Consider the following 24607-nt stretch of genomic DNA (forward strand, 5'->3'; position numbering starts at 1 on the left):
AAAGTAAATTTTAAAAAATCCCAGGCCTAAACAAAAGTGGAATCTCACCCAAATTGTGTTGGCTTGTGTATTTCCAATTATTGGAACCTTGCCCTGCAACAACATGTTTCCTTGGCAAATTGTTCTGTGATGCTGTCCAGTTCCAACCTTTCTGTCTTGTCTTTCTCAACTGCAAGGAGAGCAAGGTCATTCAGACGTGTCTGTGACAGGGTTGAACACATGTAGTTTTTGACACATCTTAATGTGCTCATTGCGCGTTTAGCACTAACCACTTCAGTTGGTGAGAAAGAGTCAACACAACATTTCTATTTCTGGTAATACATCAAGAGAACTTGACACTATAAAATTCAAGTAACTCCAGACTCCAAGTGACAAAATGAACACCTCTCTATCCTTTATAAAATAACACATCTTGAAAGACATAATCTTGTGAACCAAATCTAAAGAAAATATGAGTATAATCTCATGAGTTTAAGAACTTCCTCTTTTGACTCTTCTAAAATTATATTTTGAAGTTGTCTGGGATGGAGGAAACCAAATAGAGTAGCTACCTCTTGAAATCTCTCATGTGGATATTTTAGATCCCCAGTCGTATTGTCTAAGATCTCAAATATTTCTTTTGATGGTTACTCTTCCTTTATAACACAGAACCATGTGCAAATTCATCATCCTTGTGGCATGTACATCTCTTCCTGTGGCTGGGATAGTTTGTATTTTCAAAACCCATTTCTAAATGAGTTTGCTGAGCTCATTCACAGTGCTCTCAAATGCCTGGAGAACTTGGAACAGGTCAATTTTCTTTGACTGAAGGATTCCAGAGGCGTCAGTCAAGATAAGTAAGGTCCTATGCCACCATAACAGATTGGGGCAGAACATCCAAGCCATCAAAGACAGGTTGCTTTTTGTCCGATGTATGTCTGCACTACTCCTACATTCAGCAACAGTTTCATCTTCTAGGCATTCAATTATACTCTGAAAATTTACTATCATTGCCTCAGTGGCTTTCATTTGAGCTGCCCATCTAGTCGTGCAGAGTGCCTTTAGAATGATGTATAGGTCTCCTTCCTTCTTCAGAAGCCTGTTCAATTTCATCTGCTGCATCAATCCTGTCAGCTTCTTCAGGGGTCTGAAGTGCATCATCAAGTTCCTCTTCCCCTTGCAAAACAGTACGCTCTCGAGCAAGAATTTGAACATAAGGATTATTTAGACTTGATCATTAGTTTTTCTATCAATTGTTACAGTCTGAAAAATATTTATGCATTTCCTGCAAAGCTGCAGGTCTGGACTGGCCTTATCTTATCTTAAGCAGCATGCACTAAAACTAGATTATTTTGATGTGCTAGGCAATGGATGTATGGTACATACATTTTGTCTCCCGTGCCTGAGATATTCTCTCATTTTTGCTTGCAAACCTTTACAAGCTCTGGCCATAACACTGGTCTTTTCATATCCCTGTCCAGACATGTATTTGAGTCTAATATATACTTGCAGAATAAAACATGAGTTAACTGGTCACACAAGGATGCAGCCTTTGCCTCACTTACTGCCACAAAGTTTACAAAATGCTCTTATATCTACTTTTCCTTGGATATGACCAATATTAAGGCAAAACAAAATGGCCATTTTATCAACATGGCTAATATCTGTAGTTGCATCTGCAAAGACAATAAAAAATTCAGCTTCTTTGCAGCTAAAAGGCTTATAAGTTCATCAGTAAACGTCTTGCTAAAAGAAAAGGAGTACTTGTGGCACCTTAGAGACTAACAAATGCATTTGTAGCTCATGAAAGCTTATGCTCAAATAAATTTGTTAGTCTCTAAGGTGCCACAAGTACTCCTTTTCTTTTTGCGAATACAGACTGACACGGCTGCTACTCTGAAACTGTCGTCCTGCTAAAGTATTTGATTCTCTTGGTGTCACTGATATGTTTGGCAAAAGTTGTATTATGTCTGGCAAGTAGCTTAATGATGCTAAATTAAATACCACAATGGTTGCTCTCCAGCACTTCACGGTGGCCATGGACAAGGAAACCTAAACTAGATAAAGTTTTAAGTGTGTCAAGTAATATTTATAACCAATATTTATAACACTTCTTGCCACTACCTAATATTTTGAGATGCTTGATGATCAAAAATGCATTGATACTATGACCCGTTGTGAACAACAGAGCTTCCATATGTGACTGCACATGTTATTTGCTCCTCCATGAACAGACATTTACTTTAGCATATTCTTCCAATCACTGTGAACCATGTTGATTTTTGAGTTTTGTAGGCCCGAACAACCAACAAATGAGCCAGTAGGCAAAATCTGAAAGATAGGATTATGCTAGAAACTTGACATGCAAATCTTCATGTGGTACATTTTTCACTCTGTAAAATGAAGATGAAAAATGATGACACGTAGGAAGACAAGGATATTGCCCATTTGGCATATCACTTTCAGTAGACTGACAAGGACCAATCTGTGCAAACATAGAATCATGGAAATGTAGGACTGGAAGGACCCTCGATAGGTCATCGAGTCCAGTCTTCTGCACTGAGGCAGGACCAAGAACTAACTAGAGCAACCCTGACAGGTGTTTGTTTAACCTGTTCTTAAAAATCTCCAATAATGGAGATTCCACAACCTCCCTAGACAATTTGTTGAAGCACTTAACTATTCTTACAGTTAGGAAGATTTTCCTAATATCTACCTAAATCTCCCTTGCTGCAATTTAATCCCATTACTTCCTGTTCTATTCTCAGTGGTTAAGTACAGCAATTTATCACCCTCCTCTTTATAACAACCCTTTATGCAGTAGAAGACTGTTATCATATCTCCCCGTCAGGCCTCTCTTCTCCAGACTAAACAAACCCAGTTTTTTCAATCTGTCTTCATATGTCATGTTTTCTAGACCTTTCATCATTTTTGTTGCTCTTCTCTGGACTTTCTCCAATTTGTCCATGTCCTTCCGAAAGTCTGGTGCCCAGAACTGCACACAATACTGCAGCTGAGGTCTTAGCAGCCCAGACTAGAGCAGAAGAATTACTTCTTGTGTCTTGCTTACAACACTCGTGCTAATACATCCCAGAAGCATAAGCAATTGTTCAAGTGATAAAAGTTTTTTTCAAGATTCAGGTTTATCAGATGGAAACATTAAACCCATTTCAGAAGGAACACTGCTTTGACCTGCTTCATTGTTGACTTGCTCATCTACAGCATCTTTGGGATTTTTGGTTTTAATATCATCTATGGATCTTTGCCTTTGTTGGTTTGTAGCTTGTCACAGGGTCTTCAGTTGTGCTAGTTTCAAGCGAAGTTTTTCTGTAAATATCGTCAGCTACTACTACAGATGCAACTTCCGTGGTACTGGGCAAATCATTTTTCTGACTTGACACAATGACAGAGTCAAATAAATCCCTGTTCTTAATAAAAGAGAAAAAAATGTAATCACTTATGTTAAAATTAAGTAAATACGTTTTTAGTGGAGTGAAAAAGAATTGACTAAAAGAGAGTAGATAATGGCAGTAACACGGAGTGTGTCAGAGAAAGTACGTAGGTTTTAAGCAAATTTTATTTATCTCTACTAAAGATAATGTACAAGGTGCCAAACTTGTGTTTCTGATATCTGTGTTAAGGCTCCAAAACTGATACCTCAAGGCTTGAGATTGAAAATATCTTGCTGTGTTATCTCCTGATTGCTCTAAATTTACATATAAACTTAAAATATGGCTTTAATTGGTGTTTGTATATATTTTTCTTTCTTTATATAGGAATTAGACACAGTGCTCCTCTCAGCTAATTTCTAAGTTATCTTAAAAAAAAAACCTAGAGTTTTCAGGTGTCTACATGGCCCCTGGAATCACAGTTAAAGTTGCCTTTCCCAGTGGGGTCCTGGTGGAGCAGTATACCACCTGCCAGCAGTCAGAGGGGGCACTTATGGTTTGTCATAAATATAAACGGAAGGGTAAACACCTTTACAATCCCTCCTGGCCAGAGGAAAAACCCTTTCACCTGTAAAGGGTTAAGAAGCTAGGATAACCTCACTGGCACCTGACCACAATGACCAATGAGGAGACAAGATACTTTCTAAGGTGGAGGGGGGAGAAACAAAGGGTCTGGGTCTGTCTGTGCGATGCTTTTGCCGGGGACAGAACAGGAATGGAGTCTAAGAATTTAGTAAGTAATCTAGCTAGATATGCGTTAGATTCTGTTTGTTTAAATGGCTGAGAAAATAAGCTGTACTGAATGGAATGGATATTCCTGTCTTTGTGTCTTTTTGTAACTTAAGGTTTTGCCTAGAGGGATTCTCTATGTTTTGAAACTAATTACCCTGTAAGGTATTTACCATCCTGATTTTACAGAGGTGATTCTTTTTACTTTTTCTTCTATTAAAATTCTTCTTTTAAAAAACTGAATGCTTTTTCATTGTTCTTAAGATCCAAGGGTTTGGGTCTGTGGTCACCTATGCAAATTGGTGAGGATTTTTATCAAACCTTCCCCAGGAAGGGGGGGGGGTGCAAGGTTTTGGTGAGGACTTTGGGGGGAAAGACGTTTCCAAACATACTCTCTCCCAATAATATATCCTGGTTAGACGTTTGGTGGTGGCAGTGAAAGTCCAAGGGCAAAAGGTAAAATAGTTTGTACCTTGGGGAAGTTTTAACCTAAGCTGGTAAAAGTAAGCTTAGGAGGTTTTCATGCAGTTCCCCACATCTGTACCCTAGAGTTCAGAGTGGGGAAGGAACCTTGACATGGTTGCGGTGGGACCATGCAGCGGGGGGAGGGAGCAGCGCTGGTCTTAGGGGTGGGTGACTGCCCAGGGTGCCATAGTCAGGGGGGCGCTGTGATCAAGAGGCAGGGGCGGGGGCAGGCATGGTGTGCAAGGCTGCAGAAGGGAGCTCAGGCCAGTGGGGGAAAAGAGGGGGAGGCAGTGCTTAATTTGTGCCAAGGTTTGGCAGTTCATAACCCCAGCACCTCTGGGCTCCCGGCCAGCAGCTGTCACTCTCTGGCCACCCAGCTCTGAAGGCAGAGCTATCGCCAGCAGCAGTGCAGAAGTAAAGGTGTCAATATTATACCAAGCCACCCTTTGAAGGCAGCGCAGACTTCAGAGCAAGCACCTGGCCACCCAGCCAGTGCTTAATTTGTCCTGGAGCAGGGGCACCAAAATATGTATTTGCCCACAGTGCCATTTTCTCTAAGGCCAGCCCTGGGGGAAGAAGCCTGCCCTCCCCCTCCTCACAATGGCTGCCAGAATTGCTATATGACCTGCGTGCAACCCCGAGGTAAATAAAGAGAGCATCACACTCCTGCTTTTTAAATTCATGACTGGGGAGAGGGGGGGAGCTGACTCTTGATTTTTGAACATTTAGGATTGGTGACAGTGTACACAGTACACAACAATACACACAATGTCAACCAACGGATGTGGAGTTCTCTGCAAGAGCCAGCGCCATCATCCTCCAGCTTGCATATACAGACACATCCCTCCCAGCTCCTTCTAAGACACACACATACACACACCTCCCTGCTCCTGCTGATCCTCTCTCACAAACACACACATTTCCCACAGCAGGGATGCCATCACCTGCCCTCAGAATCACACAACGCAGACTGTTGTGTTGCTGGGTGGGGTCCAGCACAGAAGTGTCCAGGGCTTCATTAAAGGGAGTTCACAGGTAAAGTCTTTTTGTGCTTTTCGGGTCTGGCGCGGACAGGAGGAAGCAGGGGAAAAGCCTATAACACAAATGGTTGCTATCTGGCACCCTATTTGTGCTACACACTCTGCCTAGCTGTGGTACACTGTAACTGCAACAAGCACTTGCTGCTAGATCACAAGACATTCTTGTGGCCTGATTTACTTCAGGCAGGAGACCATAATTTCAAATACGAGGCTTGCTAAAGAGTGCAGATTGTGCACAGCAGAGGTGGATTGGATTTTGGTGTGTGTTATTTGTGAACAAATACCTGAAAATGCCTTCTTTTTAATTACATTCATAAAGAATAGGAATATATCAGTCACTGGCCTTCCGTTACGGTTATAAAGAGTAATATAATCAAATCACTAACACACATAAAAACGACGGGTAATTAATTTTAGTATTAACATTAATATCATCATGTGACTTTATTCCCTGCCCAACCTTCAGGAGGGGACATCAATATTATTAATTCAATAACATCTTCCAAATTAGTTATAACCAGTAGGCAGGAGCAGATTTTTAAGAGCCCAAGGCTAAACTGAAAGCCCATTAATTCTGCCAAGCTGGCTTTTAGGCAGAGCTTCAGGATATTGAGCCGGGTTGATTTGTGCAGTCATTACCACATGCTACACATGAACAGGCTGTGCTTAGCCGAGGCTGGCGGGTGTGTGGGTGGGCAGGGCGATTGTTTTCTGCACTGGCTGAGCAGTCAGTGTCCCCCTCCAAACTCCTTAACAAAGGCAGCTGGAGCAGTTAAGGGACCAGCTGATATTCCTCACCTTCCGCTGCAGGTTGCGGGGCAGGGTGAACTTAGCAAGCATCATTTCTGGCTCCAGCTGGTGTGTCTGAGTTTCATATGTACAGATACTCTCAGGTCTAGCAAAGCCATTAGGCTCAGCTCAGAGTCAGAGGCGCTGTGGAAGGTCTGATGCCCCACCCTACTCCCTCTTGCTCCAAGGGGTGTACTTGGCCACATCCCTTTTCAGGGTGCAGCATACTGGGCTGCTCGCACCCAGCAAGCATCACTTGGGGGGGGGCAGAGCTCTGGCTCCACCACTCCCTAAACCTCCCCGCTCCTGCCCTGCCCCCTGGCTCCACTGCTCTGCCTCCCCCATCCTAGTGCCTGGAGCCACAATCTGGGCAAGGCTGTCATGGCCATGCAGTGTCATAACAAGGGCCTTTAGTCCTCTGCATGGCAGCCTGGCCCAAGGCATACTCTCACTCATGGTGAACTATGACCCAGTCCTGCCCCGATTGAACTCCCATTGGCTTCAGTGATGCAGGGCCGGACCCTTCCTGACCAGAGCTCTCCCACTGTCCTGCCATGGAGATATGCCCTATTCACAAATGGAGGCACCACGAGCTGTAGCAGAGCCTACCCCACTCCCTGGGCTTCCTCCTGTGCCATAGTTACCTGGGTGAGTCACTGCACCAGGAGAGGATGGTGCCCAAGCTGATAAGGGGCTGGATAAGCAGATGATGCTTTTGTACCTTTCGTTGAATCATTGTCCTGAGGAAGAGGGTTGCAGGGAGGGCATGGCATGGCCAGGGGCTCTTTTCCATATTTAACACATGCGGTATGTTCTCCTGACGCTGTCATTATCTATCTCAGGGGGAAAGATGCCGTAGAAGGTTGAATCTACTCCAGCACTGCCGGGTGCTGCCCTTTCCCAAGGTCTGCAGTGTGCAAGGCTGGGCTTTGGGGTGGGAGGACGAAGGAATGCAGGATTTGCATGCTCAATAAAACTTCTGCCTGATTTTGGCAAGCAGGGGATTTTGCCTGTTGGCAAGGGGCTGGTGTGACACTGAGTGTCGTGGACAGGCCGAAAAAGAACCTGGATCCAGACCCCAAAGCCAGGGCCACGTCTCAATCTGGGTCCACAAACCTATCTTCACGGCGGGTTGAATTCATACACCCCAGCCTATTCGCAAATCCCATTCCCCTTTGGAGCTGCAGGTGGGAACTGCCAGCTGGTGTCACTATAAGCCAGTTTTAATATTCCCCACCCCAGTTTGCTGCGCATCATAACTGCAGCCATAATTAATTCGTGTGCTACCAGATGAGCTGAAAGGAAGCTTCCTTTCACATTCTGGCCAGGGCACCCTTTCGGAGCATGGGTAAGCATTGCTTTTATCAGATGTTGCTCTGATAGACAAGTTAGGTTAATAGTCTGAGTCAAACTGATCACTCATCTGAGACAGGACAATTCAACTGATTCCAAGGGAGTCAAACCAAATCATGCCAGTAGTGACTGGGGCCTATTTCTTTCTGACAAGGTCTGGTCTGAACACATCCATGCTGATACAATGGATTTAGGAGCCACCCTCTAGGAGAGAGGAGCTTGAGAAAAGTCCAGGTTTAAAACATATCAATACAGACTAATAGGGAAATTCCTCGCTCTCTTGTCATCTCAGCCTTATGTCTGTGACCTATCGATGCACAGTGCAGATCCAGTAGTCAGACAACTCTACAGGCTTATTGACATCTGCACTACCCTACTTAATTTGTATATTAGCCAGAAGCCACATTTCAGTATACACAGGGGTAAGTGGGTTGCAACAAGTCACACTGACAAGCCCAAAGTTCCTACTCAGGAACCTTTACAGTTGAGTTTTTGCCGGTTGTCATCTCTCATGGACTGAGTAAGTGCAACATGACTTGAAAGCATTTCTAACTTTGTGGATAAGCGCCTTGTTTCTCTAAATCCTCAAAGATGCTGAGTGTATGGAAGGTCTGCAATCCAGTGTGTGGACTCTGCTCTGATTAGTGCTAGTTCAAAAATTCCTTATCCTTTAACATATGACAGACTCCTCTGAGCTGGTACAACTCTGCTGAGGACTGTTAAACTCAGGAAATCATGTGCCTCCTTCATTGTCATCCTCTAAGGCAGTGGTTCTCAACCAGGGATACGTGTACCCCTGGGATAGGCAGAGGTCTTCCAGGGGGCACATCAACTCTTCTAGAGGTTTGCCTAATTTTACAACAGGCTCCATAAGAAGCACTAGCGAAGTCAGTACAAGCTAAAATTTCATACAGACAATGATTTGTTTATACTGCTCTGAATACTATGCACTGAAATGTAAGTACAAGATTTATATTCCAACTGATTCATTTTATAATTATATGGTAAAAATGAGAAAGTCAGCAATTTTTCAGTAGCACTGTGCTGTGACACTTTTGTATTTTTATGTCTGATTTTGTAAGCAAGCAGTTTTTAAGTGAAGTAAAACTTGGAGGTACACAAGACAAATCAGACTCCTGAAAGGGGTACAGTAGCCTGGAAAGGTTGAGACCCACTACTCTAGTGCCAAACTGTGGGGCATGCCGCCATAGGGGGAATTGGAGGAATGTTCGGGGGGACGCATGGCAGGAACCAGGCCAGACCCATGGGGGACAGGGATGGAGTGCCACCCAGCCCTGCTCTGCCCCCAGCACAGCTCCAGTCCCAGCTCCAGCTACACTTTGCCCCCAGGCCAGCTCTGTCTCTAGCTCCAGCTCCTCTCCCATCCCCAGTTCTACTTTCAGCCCAAACTCCTCTGCTGAGCCAACTGTGCAGTAGTAGAGGGAACACAAACAGATTCCATGAGTACTAAGGTTGGGGTATGACAGGAAAAGTTTGGGCACCCATGCTCTAGTGGTATGTCTACACTTCAACATAAGCCCTAGGTCTGAAAGACTTGAGTCTGAGTCTTGGGGTTTCTAAGCTTAGCATTGAGCATCCACACTGATTAGTGAACCTGGGTTTACAATTTCTGGACCTACGTCTCTTACCTACGCTTAGAGATCCTTACTGCACTACCCAGCCCAGAATCAAATCAGCCTAGCCTAGGCCTTCCTAGTGCTTCCAGATGTAGTTGCTCTAGCTCTTGGGTCATGGTGCACTGTGAGAAAATGTGACTCTCAAGCCCATGGCACTTTACCGGAAGTTCTCACCCCATCAACACATCCAGCCAAGCGTCTTTGGGTCTGCACAGTCCCAGCAACGTGGATGAGGCACCATTTGCAGAACTTCTTCCATTTGCATCTTCCCTCCTATTTCAGTAAGTGTGAGCAGAGTTTGAATGAGCTCTCCCCTGACAGCTAGTGATGAGCTATGGAAGAGGACTTCAGGAGCAGATCTTATTTGCATGGGCTCACTGACCCTGCCTAAGTGCTCAGCAACATGGGATTGCTTGCCCAAATGATCACTTGTGGCTCGTGTTGGATCTCCAATCTCCTTGTTATTGGGGCAGGAGTAATAAAGCGTTGTTATCCTTGTGGTGTTAATCAAGGGCAGCAGAACTGTACTTGGTATACCCCGATGGAGGGACTCACCCTCAACTAAACAGCACTCGCTAGGCAGGGGACATGGGTTCCAAAGTCCAGTGACTTGACAGAGCATAGGGACAGATATTTGTACCTGGTAGTATGGGCCCTGCTTAAGGGTTGTAGATACCATTTTAACATATTCCTTTCCACTGCATTGTAAAAGAGCTCATTTAGACTTAGCTGAGAGTCTTATTATGAGCTGACATCAGTGATGCCTAGGTCTAAGTATTAGATCTGTTTTGGGATAATGTTTCTGATGTAAGAGACTGCCCAGTGTGCACTAACAGTGAATTTTTTCTACTACCTGCTGAAATCAATGAGAATGTGTGTTAAGTGGTGAGCCCTGAAGATATCTCAGTAAGCAGCCTCCAGGGTATCTGGCAGAGAGACATAGCAATTGGCTGTCAGGGCAGCTGGCAAAAACGGGTGGTATGCAAGTGCATGAGCAGTGGAGCGAGTAAGGTGCATCCTTACCACCACCTCCTTCCACCCACGGTGGGAGGTGAGCTCTGAAGATGCACCTCTGAACTCTGGGGTCTGCACTGACCAAGGACAGCAGCTGTGAGTGGGGTGCAGAGAAGGGATGGGCATGTTAAAGGGACTTTTGGGTTGCTGGAAGTAAGAACCTAAGGGGAAAAGGATGCTACCCAACTTACTTGGGGATGGGTCTTTTGCTCATGGTTTATGTTTATGAACCCTGTTTGCTGTGTTTTTGTGAATTAACGCGGAGTTACTTCCCTTCTTTTATTTTATTTTTTTCTACATTCAGACTCTGTGCTTGCGAGAGGGGAAGTATTGCCTCTCAGAAGTGCACAGGGGGTGGTGTGTAATTGTCCCAGATCACTGGGTGGGGGCTTGATTCGATTTTGTGTGGTATTGTTGAAAAGGAACCCATAGATATTAAACCCAGCCCTTGTTGCTGCCAACTCTGACTAGCAGAAGAGTTACATAAGCAAGGCAGAGCATCCATGAGATGCTGGTGGACATTTTGGCACTGTTTTCTGTGCTACCCGAGGCACATCACAGAGGAGGAAGAGGATGGTACAGACATGTCAGACTCCAACTGGCTGATGTGGCTCCAACTGACTCAGGATAGCTGCTGATGCCCCGTATGTAGACAGGTGCTTCTGGAGCAGGGCCACAAGCAGAGTCGTGGGGTCACATTGTCATGCTGACCTGGGATGACCAGCAGTGATTCCCAAGCTTCCACATGAAGAAAGCAACTGTCAAAGTTTGACTCAGACTCACAATTTATCAGACCACTCTGTTTTATTAGCAAAGCTGCTCTGCTAATACATTTAGAAGTGAGCCCCCCGAGTGGGGTTTGTGTCTCTTAATTTATACAGTTTTTTGGAGAACAAGTTACAGAGAAGTTACAGACAAAAGAAGAAAAAGATTTTTAGTCACCACCCTTCGAGATCCCTGAGACCAGTCACGTATCTTCAATTACCTGCCACCCTTAACAATCTCCTTTAACAGCTTCCAGTTACTTAACTAATTGCCCTTCACACCTTCCATTCTGATGCCTGCTTCTTAGACGTGCTGGCTCTATCTTAATTGCTTCTCCATTCAAAAGCTAACTGTCCCTACGTGTGCTCCCTCAGATACTTTGTAACATGTTTTGGCATGCCCTCTCATATACAATGTATCCAGCATGTCCCCTTATACAACGTTATACAATGGTATACTTCCACACAACGTTTCTGGAGATTTGTGAGCAGCTTGCCCGACCCTTCAGTGTCAGGACACACTCACGAAGAAGTGGGGAAGACTCGCAGGACACAAGTCTGGGGACCCAGGCTTGAGCTGCACCCACACTGCAAAATTATAACATTTGGCCCAAATCCCAGTGGGACTTGGGCTCGGACCTACACCCTTGGTGGGTCCTAAAGGTGTACTGATCCGAGTCGGAGAGTTTTGTATATGGACAGAAGGGGGGGTTGAGCTCAACCTGAGTCTGAGCCCAGGCTTACATTGCAGTGTAGACTTACTCTGGATGGCCCCAGCTCTAAGGCTCATAATTCACAGATGGGAACTTCTGGTCAGGGCAGGAGGATGGCTGCCTTGAGCTCTCTCTCTCTGTGTATGTGATACACTACGTGTAGATAATGTAGACACAAACACATGTACACATATTGACTGTTAAGGGAGCCTGTGTGGACCAGTTGTGCACACTAAGGCCCATCATAGAAGAATGTATAGAATGGCAAACTTCCCTCTTCATCAGTTTAATTGATTTCAAAAAGGCATTTGACAGCCTGTACAGACATACATTGTGGACTATTCTCCAGTCCTACAGAATCCCAGCTAAAGCTGGCAACAGCATCAAAGCTATGTACAGGGATGCAAAATGTTCTGTAAAAGTGAACAACCAGACAGCAGAATGATTCAGTGGGAATAAATGGCATGACACAGCACTTCCTTTTTATCTCCTCTGTTTGGCATTAGCCTAGATTGGATATGAGCAACACAAACACTGGTATAGCATGGATAGGTGGCAAATGCCAAGAAAACCAAGACTTTGCTGATGATATTGCTCTACTGAGCAACTCCCCTGAAAAGTTACAAAGATAGACAGACAATCTGGCAAAAACAACAGGCCAAACAGGGCTCAAAATTAGTTATGCTTAGGGTGACCAGATGTCCTATTTTTAAAGGGACAGTCCCGTTTTGGGGGGACTTTTTCTTATATAGGCACCTATTACCCTTCACCCCCTGTCTCATTTTTTCCACAGTTGCTACCTGGTCACCCTAGTTATGCTGAAACAAGATCCTTGAAACCTAGGAGTCAAGCAGTAACATCATATTAGAAGGCAAAAATATCAAGTCAGTAGAACAGTTCATCTGCCTGGGCAGCACCATACTGGCCAATAGCAACCTCAAGAAAGAAGTGGCATCAAAGATAGGAAAGCTATCCATACAGTTTACTAAATTTAATAGAAATAGAAGATACAGAGCATCAGCACAACGGAGAATTTTCAGTTCAAATGTAATCTCAGTGCTAACAAAAAGTTGCAAGAACTGGAGATCTACCAAAACACTGGACAGAAGACTAGACGCCTTCAAAAACAAGCAACTGCGGCAGATTCTGGACATTGGTTGGAAAGAGTTCATTGCTAACAGAGAGATCCATGAAATCATCAACCAGCAGCTTGTTGCCACCAGAATCAGAAGGAAGCAGTACGGCCAAACCCAGATGTTAAAAATCATGTCAGTGTCATCAAAAGTCATGAGATTGGCTTTAAAAATCATAAGATTAGGGTAAAAATAGTAGATGGGGGGGATTCTTCTCATCTGCCTTCTGCTTTCTGAGCCCTAGGGTGCCCTAGGGCCACATCTGGAAGCTTTCTCCACAGCCACGAGGGCTAGAGACTCACTTTTTCTTTAAGTGTGAAGGCTGAAATCATCAGCTCCACTTGGCTCCAGGAGCTGGGGCTTTAGGAAAACAAGAATTGTCATGAGACTCATGGACACAATCATGAGAGTTGGCAACTCTAAGGAGCGCTGGGCGTGGTATCTGGGGCACGTCCTGCGGGTGCCAACACAGACTCCCATACAAAACGGTCAGGTGGAAACAAACTGGTGGGAGGCAACGAGGGCACCCAGCAGGAAGCCGAAGAACTCTTTGCATGGCAGGCCAGACAGCTGATCTGAACACCACTGAGCAGATGGAAGTGGCTCATTTCCACCCTGGGCACCACACTGGCACAAGGAGGGTGAAATAATTTATTGATGTCCAGCATGAATCTAGCTGCTGCCGTAACAGTATCTCCATCACTTCGCCTGTGGTCCAGGAAATTAACTCTTATCTTGTGGCAATTTAGAAGCATGGGTGTGTGATCCCCAGGGTGATGTATTTAAAACTGGGAGGAGGGGGGGGAATGAACTGATTTCAGTCTCTGGACCTTGACTGCCCTTTTGCTGAAATGCAGTGTTGCTGCCACCGAGTTACTGCCACCACAAAGACTGGAGTTTGCTTCCAAAGTGGAACCTGCAAACAGGAATCAGCTTATTCTGCTCCTGGAGTGCTGGAGACAGATAGCGGGAGGCAGCATGGGTAACCACCACCCCAACAGCTTCTCCACCCTGGCCTCACTTTCTAACCCTGCCATCCCCCCTTCCCAAGACTAACATGGACAGTCTGTTCTCTGCCCTGTTTTTACGAAGCAGAGAGGCTGCCTTTGTGTCTGTAGCCTGGAACTGCACAAAGGATAGAATGAAGGCCACCTCTGATGGGCTAATTTCCCTTCAATAAGGGAGAAATTGCCTGTATTCAACTACTGGAAAAATAAATCAAAAGGCATTTTTTAAAGGAACTGAAATAGCAAGAAGAAATCCATTCTGCACCTCAATTAATTCCACAGCCAAGGTGTTGAGCTAGATGGGGAGAGGGAAGGAGATGCCTGAGGGGATCGATAATTACTTATTCCACACTTGCAGAGACCCAGAAAACAACAAAGGGCCTGTTCTTTGTTCTTATGCTAATGCCGTTGGGGGTTTGGGTGGGAGGGGTGCTTGGGGGTGGTTGCTGTTCACTAAGTTAAACTGGGCTCTGCGTGCGGGCGTGTGTGTTTGTGTGAGAGAGAGACACACAGGAAAAAATGTAGGGGGTGCTTAGCACCCATGCTCCTCCCCACTCACCCCAGCGCCTGCTGCAGATCAGCTGTTCTGCGGCTTGCAGGAGGCGCTGGGAGGGAGGAGGAGGCGCAGGGGATGGGGCATGCTCAGGGGTGGGGGCAGAACTGGGCAGGAAGAGGTGAGGCAAGGCAGAATGGGGGTGGGGGGTTGGAGAAGGGATGGAGTGGGGGCAGGGCCTGGGGCAGAGCAAGGGTGGGAAGAGGCAGGGCAGAGGTGGGGTCTTGGGGGAAGGGGTGGAGTGGGAGCAGGGCCTGGGGCTGAGCAGAGGTTGAGCACACCCCGGGAAACTTGGAAGCCGGAGCCTGTGGACTGTAGGCAGTGTGTATGCATGTGCATGAATTCATGCTGTGTAAGGAAGTGGAAGAGAGAGTGTCAGATCTGTTCTGGATGTGGCTCTGGTTGTGGTGTGTAGAGAACTCTGTGTGTCTGACCTATGTTCAGGGTCAATCGGAGTGGGGGCCAGGAGCGCCATTTGGCCTGGGCCTCAAGCTCAAAGGGGGCCTCACATTTAGACACTTGTTAACTTTTTGGCATTTGATAAGTTTTCAACTTGTTTTTATGCGCATCCCTATTGTAACAAAATGTGACACATTCTGTCAGCTTAGAGCTGCAAATTTAAGCAAATAAGAGATGTGATTTGGTAAAAGACATGATTTTTTTGTTAACTGATATAGCTTTTGTCATATTAAAGAGTTAAAAATGTTCATTAATATTAATAAAAATATATGAGTTCTGATGGCACGAAGATTAGACCATGTGTCATAACTTTTTATTTTTTTCTATGGCTAGGGGCCTCAAAAGCTGGAAGTGGGCCAGGCCTTTCTGGACCTCTGAGAGGGCTTGCCTATGTTATGAGTGTGTGTGCGCCCAGGTTGGTGTGAGTGTGCATGCATGCACTCGGTTGTGAGAGGGCTGTGTGTGGCCTAGCTGGTGTGTGTTCGTGTGATACATACTGTGTGTCTGAGTTCTGAGGGGGTAGTGTGTGCCAGGCTGAGGCGTGAGTGTGCACTCAACTTTACATTCCATTAGACAAAAGTGTGAGCGAAAGGGAAGAGGGTTCGCAGTCATTCGACTGAAAGGGAAGGACTTCCAGCCCATGCTGACACTTCTCTTTATTTTAAACCTGCTGCCTATTAATGTCATTGGGTGACCCCCCCATTCTTGTGTTATGTGAAGGAATAAATAACACTTCCTTATTCACTTTCTCCACACCAGTCATGATTTTATAGCCCTCGATCATATCCCCCCTTAGTAGTCTCTTTTCCAAGCTGAAAAGTCCCGTATGAGGAGGGATGAAAATGATGGGGAGCTATTCCTAGCCCTAATCATTTTTGTTGCCCTTTTCTGTACCTTTTCCAATTCTAATATACCTATTTTTGAGATGGGGTGACCAGATCTTCATGCAGTATTCATGGTGTGGGCATACCATGGATTTATATAGAGGCTTTATGATATTTGCTGTCTTATCTATCCCTTTCCTAATGATTCCTAAAATTCTGTTCGCTTTTTTAACTGCCGCTGCATATTGAGCGGATGTTTTCAGAGAGCTATCCACAAGGACTCCAAGATCTCTTTCTTGAGTGGTAACAGCTAATTTAGACCCCATCATTTTGTATGTATAGTTGGGATTATGTTTTCCAATGCGCTTTACTTTGCATTTATCAATACTGAATTTCATCTGCCATTTTGCTGCCTAGTCACCCAGTTTTGTGAGATCCCTTTGTAACTCTTCACAGTCTGCTTTGGACATAACTATCTTGAGCAATTTTGTATCATCTACAGATTTTATCACCTCACTGTTGAGCCCTTTTCCAAATCATTTCTGAATATGTTGAACAGCACTGGTCCCATTTACCTCTCTCCATTGTGAAAACTAATCATGTATTCCTACCCTTTCCCCCCTATCTTTTAACCAGTTACTGATTCATGAGAGGCTCTTCCCTCTTATCCCATGACTGCTTACTTCGCTTAAGAGCCTTTGGTAAGGGACCATGTCAAAGGCTTGCTGAAAGTCTAAGTACGCTATATTCACTGGATCATGTTTGTCCACATGTTTGTTGACACCCTCAAAGAATTCTAAGAGATTTGTAAAGGGAAATGATGCGTCACCAAACCCATGTGGACTCTTCTCCAACAAATTGTGTTCATCTGTGTGTGTAATAATTCTGTCCTTTACTATAGTTTCAACCAATTTGCCTGGTACTGAAATTAGTTTTACTGACCTGTAATTGCCAGGATCACCTCTGGAGCCATTTTTAAAAATTGGCATCATGTTAGGTATCCTCCAGTCATCTGGTACAGAAGCTGATTTAAATGATAGGTTACATACCACAGTCAGTAGTTCTGCAATTTTATATTTGAATACCTTCAGAACTCTTGGGTGAATCCCATCTCATCCTGGAGAATTATTACTGTTTAATTTATCAATTTGTTCCAAAACCACCTCTACAGACACCTCAGTTTGGGACTGTTCCTCAGACTGGTCAACTAAAAAGAATGGCTCAGGTGCGGGAATCTCTCTCACATCCTCTACAGTGAAGACTGATGGAAAGAATTAATTCAGTTTCTCTGCAATGGCCTCGTCTTCTTTGAGTGCTCCTTTAGCATCTCGATCATCCAGTGGCCCCACTGGCTGTTTAGGCTTCCTGCTTCTGATGTACTTACAAAAAAAATTGGCTGTTAATTTTTGAGTCTTTGACTAGTTGCTCTTCAAATTGTTTTTTGGCTGACTAATTATACTTTACACCTGACTTGCCAGAGTTTATGCTCCTTTCTATTTTCTGCTGTAGGATTTAACTTCCTATTTTTAAAGGATGCCTTTTTGCCTCTCACTGCTTCTTTTACTATGTTGTTTAGCCATTGTGACACTTTTTTGGTCCTCTTACTATGGTTTTTTTTAAAATTTGGGGTATGCTTTTAATTTGAGCATCTATTACGGTGTTTTTTAAAAGTTTCCTTGCAGTTTGTGGGCATTTCACTTTTTGGACTGTACCTTTTAATTGCCATTTAACTAGCTTCCTCATTTTTGTGTAATTCACTTTTCTCAAGTTAAATACTACTGAGGTGGGCTTCTTTGGTGTTCCCCCGCTCTCCCCCCACCCCCAGAAGGATGTTAAATTTAATTATATTATGGTCGCTATTACCAAGTGATTCAGCTAAATCACCTGTTGGACCAGATCCTGTGCTCCACTTAGGACTAAAATCAAGACCTGCCTCTCCTCTTGTAGGTTCCAGGATTAGATGTTCCACAGTCATTTATGATGTGAAGAAACTTTCTCTCTGCATCCTGTCCTGAGGTGACATGTACCCAGTCAATATAGAGATAGTTGAATTCCCCCATTATTATTAAGTTTTCTATTTGTATAGCCTCTCTAATCTCCCTGAGCGTTTCACAGTCACCATGACCATCCTGGTCAGGTGATGGGTAATATATCCCTACTGCTATTTTCTTATTACTCAAGCATGCCATTTCCTAGCCTTTGAGATTCTATGGTACAGTCTGGTTCATTTAAGATTTGTACTTTATTTGACTCTATGCTTTCTTTCACATATAGCGCCACTCCCCCCACTACATGACTTTCTCTGTCATCCCTATATATTTTGTACCCTGGTATTACAGTGTGCCATTGATTATCATCATTTCATGAAGTTTCTGGAATGTCTATTATTTCAATATCCTCATTTAATACCAGACACTAAAGTTCACCCATCTTATTATTTAGACTTCTAGCATTTGTATATAAGCACTTATAAAATTTGCCACTTTTTAGCTATCTGCCATTATGTGATATAATTGATTAGGACTCTCTTTCATTTGACTGTTTCTCCTCAGATCCTACCTGTACTTTATCATCTTCCATCCTCTCCTCCTTAATAGGAAATAGAGAATCCCCATTAACAGATTTTCCCTTAAGGGATGTCTCTGTCCAAACCACGTGCTCCTCTGCCCCTGTTGGCTCTCCCAATCCTTAGTTTAAAAACTCCTCTACAACCTTTTTAATTTTATATGCCACCAATCAGGTTCTGTTCTGGGTTAGGTGGAGCTCATCCTTCCTGAATAGGCTCCTCCTTTCCTAAAAGGTTCCCCAGTTCCTAATAAATCTAAACCCCCTCCCTACACCATTGTCTCATCCACGCATTGACACACTGCAGTTCTGCCTTTCTAACTGGCCCTGAGTATGGAACTTGAAGCATTACAGAGAATGCTACCATGGAGGTCCTGGACTTCAATCTCTTACCTAGCAGCCTAAATTTGGCCTACAGGATCTGTCTCCCACTTTTCCCTATGTCACTGGTACCTACATGTATCACAACCACTGACTCCTCCTTCATTCTACACATAAGCCTGTCTAGATGTCTTCAGAGATCTGAAACCTTCACACCCAGTAGGGACCAGTCCCTCCAGCAGGGGCTGAGTATTTGGGGAAATAATCAGTTCTTCTATGTTTGGTGTGATTTGCTCTGGTCAAGTGTTTGCAGTTGGTTAATTAGGAGACAATGCAGAGGGGGAAACAATTAAAGAGACATCATTATACTCATACACTGCATGAGCTGAAGGGATATGGAATATAGCTGGCATTTGTCTACGCACTACATACACATTTTGTGCTCTTGCTTTGTATCTGGTATTTAGGTTTATATTCTTAATGTTGTGTTCATTCCATCAAAAACTAACAAAGAGAAAAGGGAAAAGATAAGCACCAATCAGTAAGTCCAAATAAGGAAGGGAATACTATAACAGGATAGCAATTCATAGCCAGGAAAAGAAAAAAATAGCAATATCTCTATTTGGTAAGCACGGTGCTTTTATAATAAATCATCTTGTCAGTAACAAGCCTTAATGAAGGCTGACAGATGCTTGTTCCAGAAATAACCATCAAACACTCTTCTATCAGTAAGAAGGCCTGATCCAGAAATCAAAATGCAGACTATAGTAATGTTGGCTGGGAAAAAGAGAAGAATTCCTAATTAAATCATCACTGGAGTCAACTGCATTTCCTAAGTTGTCTTCACCGCTTGAGATAGAGACAACAAAAAAATCTAGCCTCACTGAAGTCATAAAAGATACATTTCTACTGAGAGCTTAGTAGGAAATCATACAGAACTATCAGCTTTCATCTTAGAAAAATCTGCCCATAAAAAGATTAAAGGAACAGTTTATACAATAAAAAATGGGGAGTGAAAAGAGACTTCTTATTAGTGTTACCAATAACCAGGGCTGAGTGACTGAATATTACATTGGCAGACCAGCATAAATATTGGCAATCATGAAATCATGGATGAAAAGTATTTGGCTAAAACTTACCCCAGGCAACACTGAGGTGACGTTGGTAGGAAGAGGAAAACACTCTGAAGATCTTGCCAAGACCTTGATGTCTCCAGCTATTGTGGGTATCTGCCCTGTAGTGATTAAGGGCTGGTCTACACTGAAAACTTACATCAGCATAGCTATGTCTCTCGGGGGTGTGAAATCCACACTCCTGAGAGACGTAGCATGCTGACCTAACCTCCAGCTGAATTTAAGCCCTGCATCTAAGGCAATATTTAGGTGTCTACGTGGCCTGATTTCCAATAATGCTGAGCACCCAGAGCTCTCATTGACTTTTCTTTGTTCTGTGCACATGTGGTCCTTGTATACACACGAGTATTAGCAGCTCCTACTTGCTCAATGCAGTTAGACTCACAGTGCTAGACTGATCTCTTCTTTACTCTTAAGGAGTAAGATGACCACCAGGTCAGGAGGTGTTATCAAACTCGTATTTTAATTGCTCTCTGTATTTTGATGTTTACATAGTCTAGCAGCATTTGTATCTCTCTGAAGCACCACCTACTCCATTAGCTGCCTGGCTTCCACTTGAATTTATAAGTAGAATAAGAATGTTGAATGGAGTGCAAGACCCACTGACTTATTGATTTTCTGACACAAAGAATCACGGCTCCATCCATTTCCTGCAGTTGTTCTTCTTTCCTCAGTTTGCCTGAGCTGTTGCGTTTTCCTCGATGCCTATTGCTGAATGGCTCAGACTGTAGAGTGTGAACGTCACATAGACCATTATCACACTGGGGCAGGACTGTATTTAACTAAACATACATCTAGATTACACCACAGAGAGTGACTGAGCCGGGCTGCTTTCTCTTTAAATTGCAGGTTACATCACTGGAAGAAACAAGGTCTAATATTGGTAATGCACAATCCCTACAAAGCATGATTTTCCAAGACTGAGACTCATATGGCAATCACCAGCTTAGTGAACAGGCAAAGTCTGCACACGTGGGAATCATTAGGAACAGAGGTGTTGTTACATGGATCAGATCATTGGTTCGTAGTGTCTCAAATGTATCCCTCCTCCTGCCATATGAGATCAAAGAGTTGATCCCCGTAGGCTAGCAGTAATCTAACACACCTCTGTCAGTGACAGCTTTCTGTAATCATGGAATGATGGCTGTAACACAGTACTATGCACACAATGGGTATAAAATGCCCCCTAGTGGTCATTCTGATTATAGTTCTTAGTACAGAACATTACTAGTTAACCCATAGTACCCCCAAATCATGGCCTAATAGAGAACATGAACATAGCCTAATATCTGTTGTGGACTGTCAGAGGCTGGCTTGCCTTTTAAGGCACACCAGGCTCAGCCTTGCCTGTGACCAAACAGCTACCCCCAAGACGATTGCCACCGAGACTTAATTATAATGTCTGGCCCCAGCTGCAGTGGATCAGAGATAGGTCAGATTGAGCTAATGTGCTAAAATAGCAGTGTAGTCATGGTGGCATGGGCTACTCACCGTGAGAACAATCCTGTGCAAGACCTTAGATATGCACTCAGCGTCACTAGCCTCTCCCACTGCCCTCACAGCTGTGGCTACACCGCTATTTAGTGCGTTAGCCCAATCAGAGTTACTGTGGGTAAGTCTGCCTGAGCTGGGGACTCCACCTTTAGCTCCAGCACAGCCACAGCCACACCCTTAGGGGCCAGGTGGTATAGGGAGAGAGGATGCTTACATATCAGAGAGAATAAATTCATTTTTCACATGGAAACAAGTGACCAAACACCCGGAGTACATCTTCCAAGAGGGAAGGGTCTCAAGAGGGCCAGCCAAGAGTCTGGCAGCTGAGGACAAGGAATGGGGCATCTGCCCCACTAATCAGACTGCTCTTTGCCTACAGAGTATTTTATAAGCCATGTCAGGCTGAGCACATTCTTTTCAGTTAGTGGAGTCTCTCACTAAGTGGTCAATCATGATAAATCCTCCAGGTATTTAGTGCGAGAACATTAACCTGGAGAACTCATCTGATTGCATTGTGCCTGTACAAGAATGTCAAACTGCCTCGTAAACCCGTAAATAGTGTCTGCTCTTGTTGTGAAATATTACCGCCTGTCTGGAGACTCAGCTATTTAAACATGCTTATGGGGCTTTATTTTCCACTGGTGAAAGGCACTGTCACCCCTTCCCTCCTATCGCGGGGTGCTCTACTCACTACTAGGGGCACCTCCTTGTAGCTGCATCTGGTGATTAGGTCCACTCAGGTCTGATGCCCCATTCTGCCGCTCACTGTATGCCCTGCCATCCCTCCCTCTCACTCCTTTCAATTCAGGGTACTCTATTTTTGTGGCTTGGTCCTCCAGCCGGGTCACTATAATCTTCCCCTTCCAAGGTATCAAAGCCTTTCTATGCCAATGGTCTCAGGCAGTCTTCTCATGCACCATCCAGATGGTGTCACTTCCCCAGTGGCGGGTAGGGGAACCCAGGCCTGCTCACTCCTCCAGGTTCCAGTCTAGGGACCCTGTACCTGTGTCAATTCTGCTTTCCCTCAGACCCTGCTGCTCCTTCCCTGGTGACCTTCCTACAGCTTCTGATTCACCCCTTCACTGCACGTGCCAGCTGAAGCTCCCTCCTCCCAGGGAGTATAGCCTAAAACACAACTCCCAAGGAGTGACTGCAGCATACTCTCCTACAGCCCCTTTCTGCTGTCAACTTCCTGGCTTTATAAAGTCAGCCCAGTGCCTCCCCCAGCTGGACATCATCAGCAAATTAGGTTTTAGCATTCCCTGGCTTTCCACCAGGTGCAGCCTTTAGGCTAATTGGCCTAATTTACCCCTTCAGGGCTTGTGTTGGGTGAACACCCCATGACACCTCCTTAAAGCATATAATACATCATGGCAACCGCTTGGGATTGAGCAGTGTCAAGTGGTACTATCTCCGTGGAAGTGGGGCCTCTCTTCAGAGCAGCTCTCAGGTAGCGGACCCCAGGTCCTGGAAGCAAGGAGAAGGAAAGAATGCTGGAAGCTGTCTGTATCTCTTCCTAAACCTCCCCATTGCCAACTCCAGCAGGGCCCAGAGAACAGCAGCAGAGTAGGAAAGTACTGTGGGGTAGGGAGAACTGCGCAGCCCAATGGACAGATTCCCCACCCCCAGAACACACGCAGGGGTTCTCTGACCTGCCCTCTGTATGCGTGCTGGGGATGGGAGGGCTAGCTGAGCAGGTTTCTGTAAGCCCCAGGGACTAGCATCCTCCAGCCCAGGTACAATAAGGGCAGCAGAAGCTGTAGCATTCCCTTCTGGTCCCTGCTCAGTGTGCCTCACCTCATGGTGCATCCACAGGGGAGAAGGGAGCTCGGCCTCCTGGTTCCTCAATCCTCGACATCTCTCCAAAGACTGCTAATTTCTTCTAACTATGATATGGTCACTTCCCTATCAGGCAGGACTGGATAAAGGCAACTGGGGCCCTCGGCACACCCCATATGGGCTCCTTTTGACCCTGACCTCATGCTATAGCCCAGCCCCTCCTTGGGGTGTGTCATAAATATAACGGGAAGGGTAACCACCTTTCTGTATACAGTGCTATAAAATCCCTCCTGGCCAGCGGCAACATCCTGTTACCTGTAAAGGGTTAAGAAGCTCAGCTAACCTGGCTGGCACCTGACCCAAAGGACCAATAAGGGAACAAACCTTGCAGGGAGGGGAAGGCTATTGTTTGTGCTCTTTGTTTTACGTGGTGGTTCTCTCTTGGGACTGAGAGAAGCCAGACAGGAATCCATCTTCTCTAACCCATCCTAATCCAAGTCTCCAATATTGCAACCAGTATAGGTAAGCCAGGCAAGGTGGATTAGTTTATCTTTTGTTTTATGTGAATTTTCCCTGTGTTAAGAGGGAGGTTTATTCCTGTTTTCTGTAACTTTAAGGTTTTGCCCAGAGGGGGATCATCTGCGTTTTGAATCTGAATACCCTGTAAAGTATTTTCCATCCTGATTTTACAGAGGTGATTCTTTTACCTTTTCTTTAATTAAAATTCTTCTTTTAAGAACCTGATTGATTTTTCATTGTTCTTAAGATCCAAGGGTTTGGGTCTGTGTTCACCTGTACAAACTGGTGAGGATTCTTATCAAGCCTTCCCCAGGAAAGGGGGTATAGGGCTTGGGGGGATATTTTGGGGAAAGACGCCTCCAAGTGGGCTCTTTCTCTGTTCTTTGTTTAAAACGCTTGGTGGTGGCAGCATACTGTTCAAGGACAAGGCAAAGTTTGTACCTTGGGGAAGTTTTTAACCTAAGCTGGTAAGAATAAGCTTAGGGGGTCTTTCATGCAGGTCCCCACATCTGTACCCTAGAGTTCAGAGTGGGGAAGGAACCCTGACAGGGTGGCAGTAGCAGGGGCCATTCACACAAGCGCTATCTCCCTTGTCTTCAGTGGGACATGGCACCTAACTGCCCTTTGTGCCTTTGAGACTCCTCCCGCCTCCTTAGAGCTAACAGCTCCATGTAGCCCATCACTAGCCTTTCCTATCTGCTGCTCTGTATTTCAGACCCCAGCAGCGTGGGGGACCTGGTGCCCAGCACATGGTACTACCAGACTAGTGCTGCCAGCTGTGGGGCTTCATGCCTAGCAATGCTCTTCTGTCCTGCACAGCACCCTGGAGGGGACATGACAAACCAATCACAGCAGGAGTCAAGAGTCCTATTCCTGGCTCTGCCACGT

Source organism: Chelonia mydas, chromosome 9 (assembly GCF_015237465.2).
Source record: "Chelonia mydas isolate rCheMyd1 chromosome 9, rCheMyd1.pri.v2, whole genome shotgun sequence".
NCBI lineage: Eukaryota > Metazoa > Chordata > Testudines > Cheloniidae > Chelonia > Chelonia mydas.